Genomic DNA, 16259 nt, shown 5'->3' on the forward strand with positions numbered 1-16259 from the left:
TCCTCACTTACATCCTAAATATTTGAACAGAGTTTCCAATATGCTTAACTAGAAGTAAAAGGAAGTCACCTTGTTCTCTCTAGATATCCTCAAACACATTTCCCTCTTCAAATTACGTGCCTGGGTCTCTAACCCAACAGCAACACTTGCTTAGGTCCTTAACTCTGCAGCAACACTTGCTTAGGTCCTTAACCCAACAGCAGCCCTTGCTTTCCCTCAAACTTGCTATCTACAAAGATGGCAAACATCACCTTATCTAAACTTACACCTGTCTGCTTGGAAAGTTTCATAATACTGAAAATTTGCTTCATATGCAGTCATGTATATAAGCCATGTTTCTGTCATAGTGATAAGTATTCCTCTATATCTACATTACAATGAACCTGCAGTATGTGACCACAGTTCCTCAGCGACACACTCGGCAGCCTCAATCCCCTGTACCATCACTACCACCAGAAGGAGAGGCTGCAGTATGGAGAGGTAGCTCCCATCCAGTACACTCCTGCCATATTCTTCGGCCTCAGTGTTGCTCTCGACCGGCAGCTTCCTCTGAGACTAAACATGTAACATCTTCCGAAACCAAAGAGCAATGACAGAGTACTTCGACAGGTACTGGATCAAGCTGCAATGGCTGATAACACCCGGTTGAGTGACTGGGTGCTGTCACTTCCATAGCCAGAAGTTTCTTCCTGCAGTATGGAAAAACCTCCCTCGCTGCTTGAAAGAAAGAGAAAGAGAGAGCCCCAGAACCTTCAGCCCTTACGAGGAAATTGAAGAATGGGCAAAACAAGGAGCGTCCAGACAGCAGATACCACAAGATCCATTTTGAAACGTGAAGGTGTGGCAACCCATGTAACCTAGCGTGGGAGGAGAGGAGTTTTCAACAGTAAGATGGCTAATTGCAGCAGGCAGCTGAGAGGGATTTCTTGATGGTGGGCTTTTCTGAGTCTGGGTTGGAAAGAATGACTAACCATGAATCGCATGGGAGATGACGGCGTTATAATGGAGAGCTCTGACAGAAGAAGAAGAAGTTCTTAGGCGATATGAGCGAGGGTATGAAAAAAGATGTGGAAGGCATGAAGAAAAGTGCGTCCGAGAGAGAGAGAGAGAGAGAGAGAGAGAGAGAGAGAGAGAGAGAGAGAGAGAGAGAGAGAGAGAGAGAGAGAGAGAGAGAGTTGGAAAGACAGGGGGCACTGCGAGTGTGAGAGGATTTGTCTCCACGGATGAGTGCAGTGACCGTAGGTGGCGGCCGTGGGCCTGTGCAGTGACTGCGAATCTGTGCAGTGACTGTAAACCTGTGCAGTGACCAAAGACCTATGCAGTTACCGTGGGCCTGTGCAATAACTGTGAATCTGTGCAATGTCCGTGGGACTGTGCATAACTGTAAATCTGTGCAGTGACCAGGGACATGTGCAGTTACCGTGGGCTTGTGCAGTGACTATGAATCTGCGCAGTCATTAAAAACCAATGCAGTGACTGTGCAACTAAGCAGCGCTCAAGCGCGTGTGCAGCAACCATGAACATGCGCTATGACGGTAGAACTGTGGGATGACTCTGCAGTGACCATGGACTTGTACAGTTACCAGGGACCTGTGCAGTGACTGTCAACCTGAGCAGTGACCGTATTGGTGTCAGAGTCAACAGGACATACGGTTGTCAAGGGTAATACAATGTCGTCTATTGTTGTCAGTAGTGCAGGTGGATGTTGTCAATTTGCCTCTATAGATTATTGGGCTATTTGTAGTAACGGCCATTGTTTATTGCACTGCAGACGAGGACACTGTGGGGTTCCAGAATGAGGAGAGGTTTCGTGAATGTCTTGAGTTTAATGATAAATATAAATGGTGTAGGTTTAGTAGTAAATTTGATAGGTATAATGTAGTGCTTTAAAGGTTCGGGAAAGTGGTGGTTCAGTGTATGTGAATGTCGTGGATAGATGGTAAAACTGTATAAAAAACGTAATCATGAATACATATTGTGGTCTGATAAGTAAATATTGTAGACTTAACGGTAAGTGAATACTGTGGGTCTATTAATGGTAAGAACATTGTGGGTTTGACGAGTAAGCGAGTATTGTGGACTTAAGAATGGTGACTGATGTTATGGGTTAACAACAAGAACAATGTACCCCCAGCACGGTCTATGAATAGTAAGCCAATACCGTATTAAGACATACACTGCCGAATAGAATATTGACAGTGGATTCAGTATTGACACTGAATCCAATATTGACAATGTACTCAGTTAACTGATTTCTCAGAAGGAAGTGTCTACCTTAGTCATGGTGACTCGCAGTGTTCATAGTCATGTAATGTGCCCACAACAGCAAAAACTTGAATACGTATTGATAACACACTGATACAAGCCAAGGAACTTAAGCTTCTAATATTCACTGACGTATTGATATTACTCACATGAATCAACCTCTTTACATCAGTCTATTATCCAGTGGTAACGTAATTAATGATCATTCGACCCTAAACCACATATACTAGGTGAGCTTTGTTTTGAAAAAGTTTAAATTTCCTACACAAACAGACAGTTACTCCATTACTATACAAGTAAATGTCTTACATCCCTTCTTATTGCTTCCTTTATTTTTTCACCTTACGTTCGGGAGCTTCTCCAGGCCATCCTGAAGATAGAAATCTCTTTTTATCGAAACCAGTCATCGTTCAGACATGGCCGCTGTTGTCGAAGACAATGACCGTCCATCCGCTACCACTTCACATTTCAAGTTTCACCTCTGAAACCACAGCACCACTCTGACCCATACTTGGCTCGGATGATCATCGGTTGGTGCCTTTTCAAACCTGTGCCTGGTGATGCTGACCATTGCCTACGGTGGCTACTGTGACTGAGATGAGTCGTTGTCCTTTGAAGAACAATCCTCATTCCTCTGCAAGCACTGGGTCAGTCTGAGCCACGTCTGGTGGGGTGGTTCATGCATGAGTTCTCTCCAAAACTGTGTCAGTTGATACCGGAAGCCACGTACGACGGCGGGTATCACAACCTGGTCTTGTGACCATTAACTCTTCGCATTTTAATCTCCCACAAAAAACTGACGAGCAAATGTCTCTTAGGCCATCAACTGTACCAACAGTCTCTTTAGGTACATAATCTCAACCCAACCTGCACATGACTGCTCTCAGCCAACGTTAGTTCGTATGCAATATTCTCAACCATCAATGTTGTCTGTGTAAACAACAAATCCAGCACAGATGAATGATTCCCTGCCTCGCTCTGGTTCCCTCTACAATACAAGCAACACTCGTCTGATGCCTCGCTCTGGTTCCCTCTACAATACAAGCAACACTCGTCTGATGCCTCGCTCTGGTTCGCTTTACAATACAAGCAACACTCGTCTGATGCCTCGCTCTGGTTCCCTCTACAATACAAGCAACACTCGTCTGATGCCTCGCTCTGGTTCCCTCTACAATACAAGCAACACTCGTCTGATGCCTCGCTCTGGTTCCCTCTACAATACAAGCAACACTCGTCTGATGCCTCGCTCTGGTTCCCTCTACAATACAAGCAACACTCGTCTGATGCCTCGCTCTGGTTCCCTCTACAATACAAGCAACACTCGTCTGATGCCTCGCTCTGGTTCCCTCTACAATACAAGCAACACTCGTCTGATGCCTCGCTCTGGTTCCCTCTACAATACAAGCAACACTCGTCTGATGCCTCGCTCTGGTTCCCTCTACAATACAAGCAACACTCGTCTGATGCCTCGCTCTGGTTCCCTCTACAATACAAGCAACACTCGTCTGATGCCTCGCTCTGGTTCCCTCTACAATACAAGCAACACTCGTCTGATGCCTCGCTCTGGTTCCCTCTACAATACAAGCAACACTCGTCTGATGCCTCGCTCTGGTTCCCTCTACAATACAAGCAACACTCGTCTGATGCCTCGCTCTGGTTCCCTCTACAATACAAGCAACACTCGTCTGATGCCTCGCTCTGGTTCCCTCTACAATACAAGCAACACTCGTCTGATGCCTCGCTCTGGTTCCCTCTACAATACAAGCAACACTCGTCTGATGCCTCGCTCTGGTTCCCTCTACAATACAAGCAACACTCGTCTGATGCCTCGCTCTGGTTCCCTCTACAATACAAGCAACACTCGTCTGATGCCTCGCTCTGGTTCCCTCTACAATACAAGCAACACTCGTCTGATGCCTCGCTCTGGTTCCCTCTACAATACAAGCAACACTCGTCTGATGCCTCGCTCTGGTTCCCTCTACAATACAAGCAACACTCGTCTGATGCCTCGCTCTGGTTCCCTCTACAATACAAGCAACACTCGTCTGATGCCTCGCTCTGGTTCCCTCTACAATACAAGCAACACTCGTCTGATGCCTCGCTCTGGTTCCCTCTACAATACAAGCAACACTCGTCTGATGCCTCGCTCTGGTTCCCTCTACAATACAAGCAACACTCGTCTGATGCCTCGCTCTGGTTCCCTCTACAATACAAGCAACACTCGTCTGATGCCTCGCTCTGGTTCCCTCTACAATACAAGCAACACTCGTCTGATGCCTCGCTCTGGTTCCCTCTACAATACAAGCAACACTCGTCTGATGCCTCGCTCTGGTTCCCTCTACAATACAAGCAACACTCGTCTGATGCCTCGCTCTGGTTCCCTCTACAATACAAGCAACACTCGTCTGATGCCTCGCTCTGGTTCCCTCTACAATACAAGCAACACTCGTCTGATGCCTCGCTCTGGTTCCCTCTACAATACAAGCAACACTCGTCTGATGCCTCGCTCTGGTTCCCTCTACAATACAAGCAACACTCGTCTGATGCCTCGCTCTGGTTCCCTCTACAATACAAGCAACACTCGTCTGATGCCTCGCTCTGGTTCCCTCTACAATACAAGCAACACTCGTCTGATGCCTCGCTCTGGTTCCCTCTACAATACAAGCAACACTCGTCTGATGCCTCGCTCTGGTTCCCTCTACAATACAAGCAACACTCGTCTGATGCCTCGCTCTGGTTCCCTCTACAATACAAGCAACACTCGTCTGATGCCTCGCTCTGGTTCCCTCTACAATACAAGCAACACTCGTCTGATGCCTCGCTCTGGTTCCCTCTACAATACAAGCAACACTCGTCTGATGCCTCGCTCTGGTTCCCTCTACAATACAAGCAACACTCGTCTGATGCCTCGCTCTGGTTCCCTCTACAATACAAGCAACACTCGTCTGATGCCTCGCTCTGGTTCCCTCTACAATACAAGCAACACTCGTCTGATGCCTCGCTCTGGTTCCCTCTACAATACAAGCAACACTCGTCTGATGCCTCGCTCTGGTTCCTCTACAATACAAGCAACACTCGTCTGATGCCTCGCTCTGGTTCCCTCTACAATACAAGCAACACTCGTCTGATGCCTCGCTCTGGTTCCCTCTACAATACAAGCAACACTCGTCTGATGCCTCGCTCTGGTTCCCTCTACAATACAAGCAACACTCGTCTGATGCCTCGCTCTGGTTCCCTCTACAATACAAGCAACACTCGTCTGATGCCTCGCTCTGGTTCGCTCTACAATACAAGCAACACTCGTCTGATGCCTCGCTCTGGTTCCCTCTACAATACAAGCAACACTCGTCTGATGCCTCGCTCTGGTTCCCTCTACAATACAAGCAACACTCGTCTGATGCCTCGCTCTGGTTCCCTCTACAATACAAGCAACACTCGTCTGATGCCTCGCTCTGGTTCGCTTTACAATACAAGCAACACTCGTCTGATGCCTCGCTCTGGTTCCCTCTACAATACAAGCAACACTCGTCTGATGCCTCGCTCTGGTTCCTCTACAATACAAGCAACACTCGTCTGATGCCTCGCTCTGGTTCCCTCTACAATACAAGCAACACTCGTCTGATGCCTCGCTCTGGTTCCCTCTACAATACAAGCAACACTCGTCTGATGCCTCGCTCTGGTTCCCTCTACAATACAAGCAACACTCGTCTGATGCCTCGCTCTGGTTCCCTCTACAATACAAGCAACACTCGTCTGATGCCTCGCTCTGGTTCCCTCTACAATACAAGCAACACTCGTCTGATGCCTCGCTCTGGTTCCCTCTACAATACAAGCAACACTTGTCTGATGCCTCGCTCTGGTTCGCTTTACAATACAAGCAACACTCGTCTGATGCCTCGCTCTGGTTCGCTTTACAATACAAGCAACACTCGTCTGATGCCTCGCTCTGGTTCGCTTTACAATACAAGCAACACTCGTTTGATGCCTCGCTCTGGTTCGCTTTACAATACAAGCAACACGACTGAAAGTTTCGAAAATTTTCTAATCCAATAATTCTCTTCCCATCAACACAAATTAGTTTTCTAAAAAGTATAATCACAATATGATCAATTTCCTCCCTGTTCCTTTCGAATAACCACAAACACTATGGAATGTTTCCATCATTCTTCTATTCTGTAAATTGTATTCATCCCGTTCCTCCATTGTGCCTGGGAACGTTAAATATTACGCAGCAAAAATTCATCTGTTCCATTACCATGACTTTTGAAACCCCGTATTCCTTAAAATCTTGTTTCAACATATAAGTCTCCCTTTCTAGTGTGTGTGTGTGTGTGTGTGTGTGTGTGTGTGTGTGTGTGTGTGTGTGTGTGTGCTTGTGTGTGTGTGTGGCATCAAAATTATCTCAACACCTTCAGAAAGTGTTCAACAGACTGGTGGTTACAAAATGACACTGTCGGCCTAAATAACCCCGGCAGTCAGTAAGGGTAAAGTCCAAATATCAAACCAGACAAAACTAACCATTTGACCTACCTAACCTAACCTAACCTAACCTAACCATTTAACCTAAACTAACCTAACCTAACCCAGCCTATCCTAACCATTTAACCTAACCTAAACTAACCTAACCTAACCATTCAAACCTCATTTCAGTGTCGTAAGTTTTTTTGAGACACAAAATTACATGAACGTGCTCGTAGCGCCTCCCACACACACACTCGCCATATGTTGCCACAACGAGAGGCCCGTGAACAAGCGGCCACAGAACTTGTGTCATTGTTCTCTCGTTCACTTCCCAGTGGGGGCAGAATGGAAACTGATTGGAAAACAGATCGCAGCAGGCGCTATCAAAGGGTGAACTGAACCAAAAATGAAACAAACTTCGAATACGATTGTGTGGGTCTCATATACGGCTCCTGTCCACACCCTCACTGCTTGTTTATAACGGTGAGTGACAAAAATATAGATGTCATGTATCGGGGGGGTGACCAGGTGATGAAGAAGTTGAGGATGCCATACACTCGTCAAACATTAAACGAATAAGCATATGAGGACGCATGACAATCTGCTGAAGCAGTTAACGACACACCAGTGACACCTGAAGTTACATTACAGCACAAGACCTCGTAACACATGGGGGGGGGGGGGGAAGGGTATCCAGATTAGGAACTTTATATCAAGATGAATTACGTCACTACGAACACAAAGTGCCGGTGCGGTTCACAACAATCAATCGAAAATCGATGTTTTCCTATGCAACAGAAAACGAGTTCTTGAGTTCTTGTTATACTTCATCATCCTGACGACGAGCCTCACATAGCGAGGAAGACAAGCAATGCAGACAGCAAGACACACCACTGGGTCCTTTCGACGCTACTTGTGACACTAGATTTTTACTGATTACTTTTCAACATGGGTAAACACGGTCGGTCAAAGGAAACTAAACAAAAACATTAACAAACGGCAGAATATGTAAACAATCAAGAAAGTCCTTCAAATATTTCTATATACTGTGACAAAACTGAGAAACTAAAGAAAAAATGAAGAGGTTCAAGGTAAAATGAACCTGTTTCAAATGGAATACACGAGTTGAAGGATCACTTTCATTTCTTCGACAATCGTGGAACAAGGTAAAGGAGCATTTTGCACGAAACGGCGAGGAAAAATTAAGAGGATTTACTGGACAAATCAGGATCCCAGAGAAGGAACCTGTGGATACTCTCCTTCCAGCAGTCAGGTTGCATTCCGATCCTACATATGAGCTTAGGTTCCTTTCTTAACCACAGGGAAATGAAACACGATAAGTACTCAGGTGCACTCTTGTGCTGAGGTATGTGTCATGAAGTAATTTAAGGAGAAAAATAAACTGAAATAGTGATGAGAAAAAGAAATGCCTACCTATTCTCTCCTACGTTTCTTTCACTACTATGTCATACAAGGGGTACTGGAGTTGTACAAACAGCCAAAGAGACCATGGAGAAAGACGAGAACCAGTTGCTCTCGTACCGTATGTCATGTGTGAGAACTATAGTACTTACAGATCTGGAGATACTGAGACAAGATTACCAGACAAAGGAAAATATCACAGGAATAAAACATGTTCAAAAGCAAAATTGGGTCTTCCATGAATGCAGACTTACCGATTTCAGAGCAGTAATGGTATTTGTTTCAAGGAAGTGGAAGAAATGATCTATAATGTGACAGGTCGACAACAGAGTTTAGAGACAAAACTGAAGAATATTTCAACGTAACTTGGAAAGTGTAATCCTTAACGTGTATACTATCTCGGAACAATGGAGTAAACGACGACTTTCCAGTGAAAGTGGAGAGGCAAAGATGAGATAAACAATGCACAGAAGAGCACACTAACTTACCTCAACCAAGGTGAGGTTCAGCTATCGTCGCCGTCATCCTACGAAAGAGAACAAGACACAATGATAATCATTCCAGAAAGTAATAATCGACAAAAAAAAAAAAAAAATACTAACAGCAAAAAGACTAGATATAGAACATTTTGTATGGTTTACTCAGCTCGAACATATATGAACACACACACACACACACATACACACACACACATATATATATATATATATATATATATATATATATATATATATATATATATATATATATATATATATATATATATATATATAAACCCAGAAATAGTCCAGGGCAGGAAAACTCACAGGAGAAAAATGGTGTTAGAGGTATCTATTCTGAGAATTTCTCCCTGACTGACCTGCGTCAGGTTGATCCAATATCTTAAATGAAGTCGAAATACGAATAAAGTAAAGATTTTAGGCTTTTGCGTGTTAGTCTGCGACTAGCAGGCTGTGTGTGTGTGTGTGTGTGTGTGTGTGTGTGTGTGTGTGTGTGTGTGTGCGCGCACAAGGTGAAGCTATATTAAGAGACGGTACAAAACGATTGTAAAACTCGTTTAACACATATAACATCACAAACACCAGTCACATAAGCCGTTGTAAGGACAAACACACACACTCACACCAACACACACATACTACATGCAGAAAATGAATCATTAAATTAATAATAAAACAAGCGTTCGCTCACACAGACAGACAAACATACACAGACACACACACACACACACACGCACACCAAACATACATAGACACCCACACACACATACAGCGGCTACACATGAATCGTGCCACGTACGACGATGTTGATCCTGACGTTCACCAAGTGAATACCAGTAAACAAGACGAACCCGGGAGTGGCGGCGTCCTGCAAGGGATGACGCTGAGCCTCGTATATTTCAGACCAGCTGAGAGGCGGTCTTGAGGGTCCATTAAGATCACACATTACGGCGCACCCGCGCCACACTAATCAGCCAGAAGCTTCACATGGATTAATGTGATCAAGACACTGGACTAAGTGATCAGACTGACGTCGTGTCCATTAGGCGAGATTGCTGTTGTTACAGATGCTGGAATGGACGGCACGAAAATAACCAAGTTCAGGAGAAGCTTGAGCTAGGATGTTTACTGTAGTACAGTGTGTGTGTGTGTGTGTGTGTGTGTGGGTGTTTCGCTGATGTGCTGCTTTGAAACTCCCGGCCAACACGAGTGACCCTGGTTTCCTCCTGGCCCCCGGGGTTTGCTCCTCCCTCGGTACCAGCTGAAGTGCAACACTCGCCACTACGGCTGGAGCTGCCTCAAGACGTGTCTGCCTGCCCTGCTGTGCCGGCTCGCCTCTGACAGCCTGTCCGGCCGATGATGGCTTAGACTTATATTGAACCTTCCGTCACTCAGGGGACTGACGCTCCGGATGGTCGAGCGGTTTAGCATGGCATAGAATAAGGAAAAGAGAGAGAGAGAGAGAGAGAGAGAGAGAGAGAGAGAGAGAGAGAGAGAGAGAGAGAGAGAGAGAGAGAGAGAGAGAGAGAGAGAGAGAGCCAGTTGTTACAGACGGCACTACACGACCTGACCCTAATACAAGCGACGGACGATAACCTACCGTTTCATTCTGTCTTCCCATTCATGATGATACCACAAGTCAGGCTCTGTTATCTGCAGTCTTGATATGATCGCAACACACACACTGCAACACCACCTCTTCCAGCAGTGTGAGGGTAGTGGTATGCTGTGAACCGTGAGGACTCTTCTGTTCTTTTTCTTTCCTGTGGATTATAATCCGATACCACAAAGCTGTACATTTTCTTTGACCTGGTATCTTGTCTGGGACACGTACATCTATCTAATGGTATATATCATCTTGTATAATACTTATACATGATTATGTATTTGATATATATGGTCTAATGGATTTATACCTCACGATATATGTGTTCTATATCCATATTCCACGTCGTAATTACTTAACGACAAGATGTGCAGTTTGACACAAGTATATAAGATGATAAATCATGTGTTGCACGTGTATACCTGACATATGATATCATTGTAAATGACAGAAAGTATTGCTGGGATACATGGTCTCTTGTCGCCACATGAGTGTTCGTTAGTCGTGGTTCATCTCGAGCCACAATACGATCATACCATAACAAAAAATAAAATCCTCAACTTTTCACCTGTAAGAGCCAGTCTCTTTTCTCCCATACCAAGTACACTATTAGGTACAGTACACGAACAGTTTTTATTTCTCTGACAATCGTAAAAGAAACCCATTCGACTGTTATGACGTAAAGAACTGCAGGTTTCAAACATTTATAAACACAATGATAGATACAAACACTACACTAACAGCCACAAGAACTCTGGCACGAGACACGTTCGTACACTTGGAAAAATACACATGAAAAAGATGGAAAACTCAAACAATGGTATTGACACCGCATAATAAAACACATGAACGAACGGATGCGCACACACACACACACACAGAAACTCTGTTGGTGTACATGTGATGCGTACATGGCGTGGTGTGTACAGAGCCTGGAGCGGGGGGGAGGGTGATGGCCAACAAGCGAGGCAGCAGCTAACTGCACTGATAACAAGTTGAACGAAGAGTGGAAAAAAAAAAAGTTTTTATGGACGTAGGCGGAAGAAAAGTTGTGGTTTCAATTATGCCCAGTTAGGCCTTGCTGTTATCTCGGGTCCCAGTCCTGGTGCGTAGCTTGTACCCTCCAGCAGTGCAGGCTGAGGGGTGACAATGGCCGGAAGAAATAGATAAAAATCTATTTGACCTGAGTTAATCAATAGCTCTTTTACCTTTAGTCATATTGACGATATTTTACGTAACATAACTTTTCCGGATATATATATATATATATATATATATATATATATATATATATATATATATATATATATATATATATATATATATATATACATATATATATATATACCGAAACCACAGCTCCACATCTACACCCCGCAAAACTTTCCAAAACCTTATAAAATCTATCAATGAGTCCCCACAACGACGAGATGAGACGACCCACGAACACACCGTGGTGTGCATCGCAGGAGGTGCGCCCCAGAACATGACCAGCACGTGAGGCCGCCTCTCACGATCGTGTCAACATTTGCCACTTGTGTTGCTCCAGAGAGGAGTGGCAGATGCCGGGGTGCAGGAGAGGGAGGTGGGTAGGATGCAGTGGGGGAGGAGGAGAAGAAAGATGTTGTAGGCGTGTGCAAGGCGGACCAGGACAGATTTATGGTTTCAACTGGTAGCCAGAGCCTTGACGAGTGAGGCTTAAGGGAGCGATGGTTCCCGCTTAACGTCCCAGCGTTACAAAGCAGCAAGGTCCTCCATCTTGAGAACACACCAACCTACTTGTAACATCCAGATCACATGCGGGATAGTCTTGGTCCACGATGCACTCACACGTGTGGAGGGAACGTGTCGAACACGAGCAACCACTAGTCTTATCTCGTTCTCGAGTGTCCTGTACTCGATCACAACTGACCATATTATGATAATAAAACATCTACAACTCTTGCCAACAAGACTGAGATGATTCATTTCCAGCACGTGGCTGCTGTGTCCCACCTCGCCAGACACGTGAAGGTGGGACCAGATGGTGTAAGGAGAAAGACGACCTGGGTCGACTGGGTCACTGATGGGCATCGTGACTGTGGGTGCGTTACTGGAGGTAGGTGAACTGTTGTGTGGGTGTTCACTGTTCTCACATGAGAACTCGGGATGTTCATCACAAGGGAACATTTTACCTCAAGTTCTGTCTGGAAGATCTGCTCGTCGTTTATCTGGCGTTTTCCTTCTACCTTACGTGAACATCAGCAAATACAACCAATTTCCCAAAGTCTGCCACTGACCTATCCAATCCCTGAGGTACGGGAGAAAACCTCAGTCATTTCACCCACGTACATATCTCTCCACATATAGTGCCCACCTAACACCTTATTCCCAGTCTGTGAGATACATATATTTTCCTTAAAATTCAAGCATTTATACCTTTGGATATTTCATGATATTTGTCGTGAATATTCTCACAAAGGGCGTCCTCCACTAGCTAGTATGAGCTTCCTCCTCTAGTATCGTGCCAGACTCTGTCGTGTAAGGTCGTGTCCGTCGACGCAACTTTCGTATCAAGAAACATGAGAGTAATTACTCCAATTTTGTATTTTGGAAGATGAGTCGAGGATACTGTGAAAAGAAAACACATGTGTTTAATTCTTCACAGCAAACCACTGAACACGTGAGGAAAACATGAATGGAAAAAGAACATTTTACCGAGACAGACACAACATAACACACGTGGCATCCATTCATGGTAGAGTGTTTTCAACGACAGTCCACGTCATGCACACCAACAGGTCAATGAGACTGTCAGAGAAATTCCTGCCGTAAGATGTCAGACACGAACCCTCTGAGCCAGACGGGTCAGAACATGACGGTACGAGTCTTGAGCAAGACGACATGATTTGCGCAAATCGTTATGATCCTTGAGTACGAAGTTCGACCCCTGGGTATAATGGTCTGGCCATGAAAAACAAAGTTTATGCCCTCGTGCTTAAGGGTAGTACAGTCGTGCTCAAGGGTCGTACCGTCGAGTTTAAGGCTTGTACCATCGTGCTCAAGGGTCGTCTGAGACTTCTGAAACCACTATGATGTGGGCTGCTGGCGTTGAGAGCCCTCGTTCTCATTACCTGTATTTAAGAATGTTATACCCACATCTGTAGTGTAGACGTGATGTTATACCCACACCTGTAGTGTAGACGTGATGTTATACCCACACCTGTAGTGTAGACGTGATGTTATACCCACACCTGTAGTGTAGACGTGATGTTATACACACATCTGTAGTGTAGACGTGATGTTATACTCACACCTGTAGTGTAGACGTGATGTTATACCCACACCTGTAGTGTAGACGTGATGTTATACCCACACCTGTAGTGTAGACGTGATGTTATACACACATCTGTAGTGTAGACGTGATGTTATACACACATCTGTAGTGTAGACGTGATGTTATACCCACACCTGTAGTGTAGACGTGATGTTATACACACACCTGTAGTGTAGACGTGATGTTATACACACATCTGTAGTGTAGACGTGATGTTATACCCACATCTGTAGTGTAGACGTGATGTTATACCCACACCTGTAGTGTAGACGTGATGTTATACCCACACCTGTAGTGTAGACGTGATGTTATACCCACACCTGTAGTGTAGACGTGATGTTATACCCACATCTGTAGTGTAGACGTGATGTTATACACACACCTGTAGTGTAGACGTGATGTTATACACACACCTGTAGTGTAGACGTGATGTTATACACACACCTGTAGTGTAGACGTGATGTTATACACACACCTGTAGTGTAGACGTGATGTTATACACACACCTGTAGTGTAGACGTGATGTTATACACACACCTGTAGTGTAGACGTGATGTTATACACACATCTGTAGTCTAGACGTGATGTTATACACACACCTGTAGTGTAGACGTGATGTTATACACACATCTGTAGTGTAGACGTGATGTTATACCCACACCTGTAGTGTAGACGTGATGTTATACCCACACCTGTAGTGTAGACGTGATGTTATACCCACACCTGTAGTGTAGACGTGATGTTATACACACACCTGTAGTGTAGACGTGATGTTATACACACATCTGTAGTGTAGACGTGATGTTATACACACATCTGTAGTGTAGACGTGATGTTATACACACATCTGTAGTGTAGACGTGATGTTATACACACACCTGTAGTGTAGACGTGATGTTATACACACACCTGTAGTGTAGACGTGATGTTATACACACATCTGTAGTGTAGACGTGATGTTATACACACATCTGTAGTGTAGACGTGATGTTATACACACATCTGTAGTGTAGACGTGATGTTATACACACATCTGTAGTGTAGAGGTGAAGTCACATTCAGAACACACACAGCTGTCACGGGGTCATTCCTCCCAACAAGAACTCTCTCACACATCTCAATCATTCATGTTTTACCTTCCGATATATCAACATGATGTTGACTGTGTGTAACGAGAATCTGACTGTCTCTTTCAATGGCGTCTAATCACGACGGTGAACGCTGTATTACCAACAGAAGTTCTGAAGAGAAAGTCAGCCTCATCAGAGATCTATTGGATCTTGGAGGCTGCTACGTTAAAGGTAACAGCGTCTCTGAGGCCCCTGTGGAGATGACTGCTCTTGTGTTAGTTTCCCTCAGCCACACCGGGCATAAAGGTAATGGGATCTGTCGTATCAGATGCTTCATTCTAATACCGTGGTTTTGGTCGACAGTCTTCCCGACCTGTCTCACAGGAAGAGGGTCACGCCAGCCGATATAGTCGCCGCCAGAACTGCTCCTACTTCCCCAGGGGAGGAATTCCCTCTCCCTCTCCTCGGCCACCTGATCCCCGGCCAACACGTCACTGGGATGTATATTTCAGACGGCAGCGCCCGGGTAAGACCTTGGAGCAGGTCTCCTGGCGGCCTTGGGCTCTCTACTCCCGAAGAACACAGGGCAGAGGGGGAGGAAAGTGTAGTGGACGCATAGGTATATAATGGAGAGCAACACGTGCCGGGCCGGCCACAGGCACACCCGCGACATGAGGCATCAATAATGGGAGACGTCGCAGACAGACACCTTCCGCCGGAGACCCGTCCTGGCGGGCGCAGCTTGCCTAGCTCACGTCAGCTGAGCTTTATGGATCAGACACAATATCCCACTAGTTCCAGTTAAGCAGTCACAAACTGTTCAATTACAGGAAAATCTGTGAATTGGTGATTATCCCATTAAGTAGCCAGTAACTACACTCTTCTTCAGCAGTGATGACTGTGAACTGATTTTAGGGAATGACTACACAACATGCTATTATTAACGTCCTATGCGTTTACTTTACACATCTGTAATTATTCTTATGTACTTATTGCAAAGATTTTTTAATCTTATTGTGAATAATGACTAGGAATCAGGGGAGAAGTACCAGCATGATGCTGTCTTACTCAGACACACATCAAGACGTGTGCGTGTGAGCCTCTGTTTACGATACGACACCTGAACCTTGGCGGCACGAAACGTGGGTATGGTGGCGTGGTCCTCCAAGTGGTGCTTAAGGTGAAGGTTCAGGTGAAAGGCCGCCGTGCTTAGTGTCGTAATAACGTTCTTAAAGACCATCTTGCTGTGTTTAGTGGTCGTACCTTCGTGCTTAAGGGTCGTACCGTCGCGTTCAAGAAGCTGCTGACATAAACATTGACCTGAACAACAATACAGTCAGAATGGCCTTTCTTGTGTTATTATTTATAACAATTTCCCAGTTTGAAACTTATGATTTTCTGAGACCTTTCTTAAAGGCGTATTTTCAAATTCTAAATTCATCTATAAAAAGTATGAAAGAATTTGACAATAATGTAGTAAAAGTGATCAGTGAATATCGAGACAATCCAAAATTGTTTTTAGCTGTCAAGTAATGACTTCCTCCGAACGTTCGCTTTGCCGGATATGACCGAATAATTTTCCAGAGGCGCGCACTGCGTAATGTTCATGCTTTAGTGCG

At 44.9% G+C, this 16259-nt stretch overlaps 2 protein-coding genes across 7 annotated transcripts in view; one reads left to right on the forward strand and one right to left on the reverse strand.

Annotated features, from left to right (window-relative positions):
- LOC139754214 (uncharacterized) overlaps positions 1-16259 on the reverse strand; it is a 436361-nt gene that overhangs the window by 153321 nt on the left and 266781 nt on the right. Inside the window, exon 2 of the mRNA XM_071671468.1 lies at positions 8637-8674. The gene's annotated coding sequence lies outside the window, so the exon portion shown is untranslated. The remainder of the gene's footprint in view (positions 1-8636; positions 8675-16259) is intronic.
- Positions 1-16259, forward strand: part of LOC139754211 (cell adhesion molecule Dscam2-like) — a 543290-nt gene that overhangs the window by 4143 nt on the left and 522888 nt on the right. The gene's annotated exons all lie outside the window — the stretch shown is intronic.

Source organism: Panulirus ornatus, chromosome 16, assembly GCF_036320965.1.
Source record: "Panulirus ornatus isolate Po-2019 chromosome 16, ASM3632096v1, whole genome shotgun sequence".
Taxonomy (NCBI): Eukaryota; Metazoa; Arthropoda; class Malacostraca; order Decapoda; family Palinuridae; genus Panulirus; species Panulirus ornatus.